The sequence below is a fragment of the Lolium rigidum genome, chromosome 1, assembly GCF_022539505.1.
Source record: "Lolium rigidum isolate FL_2022 chromosome 1, APGP_CSIRO_Lrig_0.1, whole genome shotgun sequence".
NCBI lineage: Eukaryota > Viridiplantae > Streptophyta > Magnoliopsida > Poales > Poaceae > Lolium > Lolium rigidum.
In genome coordinates this window covers 268,698,262-268,701,044 of record NC_061508.1, presented here as the reverse complement: position 1 = coordinate 268,701,044, position 2,783 = coordinate 268,698,262, and positions in this window count along the sequence as shown.

Sequence of the window (2,783 nt, the reverse complement as noted above, 5' to 3'; positions counted from 1 at the left end):
TTTCTATATATGTTGCAAATGTTAAAAAAAATGGATCACCCCGATGAGGCACACCCAGACGCAAACGGACGCGCGAACAAAATATGTTCGCGGAGCGACGCAAACGGACGCTCGCGACCACTTTTAGGCGTCTGAAATGTGTCGCCCCGTTGGAGATGTCTTAGGGTCGATTATTTTTCTCCAATTTTTGAGCCGGGTCGAGTGACCCTCCTCGACCCGGTGGTGGCTCCGCCCATGATCTCGACGGGCGCCACCGAGAACTGATGGTCCCTGACGACGTTGTGTCTTCCTTGCCGGCTGGGAAACGGCGCACTTCCTAAAACACGTACTAGTACTCTAGCCGTAGTACTCTAGTAGCCGCGCGAGCATTTGATTGAATGCATTTAGGGGATGGATATGATAATTTTCGCACCGAAATCGACGCTCAATCCGTTTTAAGGTATCCATAACCGATTTTAAAGAATTCGATGAATAAGGATATCCAAATCCGAAGTGGAGCTTCGGATGATATGGTATAGCAAATAGCATGCATATATGGATTATCTGAAATTTAATTAGGATAATCTGAAGGTTTTAAACCGAATAATCCGATTTTGAGTCAATAGCCAAAGCCAATCTTACAAGGTTAGTAGTTATTGAGTTACCAAATTCATTTGGCATGGTAGATCTTTCTATTATTATCCATATTCTTCATTAAAGTTTGCACAGTTTAACTTGCACGAAAAATTATGCGCAACATAAAATGAGGGAGTAGTTAGAACCTAATTAATTGTGTAGTGTAATTAGTTTGTGTTATTAGTGCATGTGCTCTGGTTACATGTATAGGTTGGGTGAAAATATTGGTAAGACATCGGCTTGGGTGAAAATATTGGTAAGACATCGGCTTGGGTGAAAATATTGGTAAGGGCATGTACAATGGGGTGACGTCAGTATTCCCTTATGGATGCCACGTCAGATTTTTGTCTAGTTGGAGGAGAGAGATTGAAGAAAGAGAAAGCTGTCTTCCCTTAGCTAAGGGATGATCCCTTATGACATAAGAGAAGGCTATTTTCTCCATTGTACCATTTGTCTTCCCTTAGCAACTCAATTTCCTTCTTAAATTTAATTGATTCTCAATTACTGCTAGGGATGACAATAAGAGATAATACATTGTACAACTTATATTTAGTGTTTTCTCTAGATGACGTGAACCGCTAAGAGAAGGCATGCCTTCCCTACCATTGTACATGCCCTAAGACATCGGCTATGAAGTTATTATTGAGAAGTATATTGGGACATGCAACATGTAATTACGATGTAATCAGCTAATTAAATATGCCATGTAGAATTTATTTGACATATTAATGACTATTTGTGGAATGTGTATGTTAGGTGGATTTTTTTATTGACGCTAAATATAGTAGGTAAGTTTCCTACTGCATCATTTCCATTAATTTATATAAAAATATGTACAAACAAAGTCCAGACAGTCCAATTATTTTAGGTGGATTTGAGTATAGACTGCTCTATTGTCATTAATTGAAAATATTTTGCGACATAATTAGAAGTGGGGCGCAGGTGCTGAAGTTGAGATATTAAAATCTGCCCATATTTATTTTAATTTTAGGTTTTAGTTGGTAATTTTGTAAAAGTTGTATGTTATGGCTAATATTTTTGTTCACGTGATAACAGTTATGGTGATACGCTGTTGTTGATTGGTATTATTTGGAAATATCGGGATGCGTAAATTATTATTGAAAGAAATCAGCTCCTTCGAGTAGAGGTTTAAATAATGTTGTATTATGTTTGGTGTTAAAATTATTATGGAATGGTTATTATAAAAGAATCTTAATCGCATATTAAAGCTCCTATAATAAAGTTATGAAAACAGTAATACGGCTGAAGCTACCATGGTTCTAAATTTCTAATCTTGTTTAGAAAATATGGTTGTGCGGTAGGTACGATGGAAATGTGTTAGTGTTTTAGGGAGACGCCGTACGCGACGATTTTTCTGGCGTCGATGTGTCGATGTGCGACTCGATGAAAGTTGTAGCGACATATATGATCAATAAAGTATTTGAGGATGTTAGAAGATGTATCCGAGCAATGTTTGGTCCCGGGATGCGTGGCAAGAAAATGGTCATTGAGGCTCTCGTCCTCGTAGGAGGGAATGATGGGACACTTGCCTGTTGAGGTTTGCGGGAGGTTAAAAGTGATACAAATTGGGGTACATACATGAGGTTTGCAAGCGCACCTGGTGATACTATGTATGGAGAGCCCATGGTGTATGTGTAGTTTATATCTGGTGAGGATGATGCCGGATGTAGTAGCGGCGCTGCTGATCCTCAGCTGGCCATCACCACAGGCCCCAACACCGGCCAATCGGAGCAGATGGCCATGACCGCAGCCCCCAGCACCGGCCCATCGAATCAGATGGTGGTCCACCATGTTGCTGACCTAGGATATTGGTGGACGATGGTGCTCGTTCTCCTTCAGATGAAGAAGGTGTTGGTCCTTCACAGAGGGCGATTGCGATACTGATGCACCCTGGCTTCTTAAAAACTCGGACCATCATCAATGAATTCCGCTTTGTTCCGGACTTAGGGGAGGCAAGTCTGCAGGTTGGAAAAATCTTCCCAAACAAGGACTCGTCTTACCAAGCAATAAAGAGGTATGCATAGGCATATCTAGCCAGCACATAGTAAAGCAGTTTGATCGAAAGTAGCTGAAAGTCATATGCCTCAAATTGATGAGGGTTGCAGGGGAAAAGTGATCGCTCCCAAGAGCCCTAGGGAATGCCAATC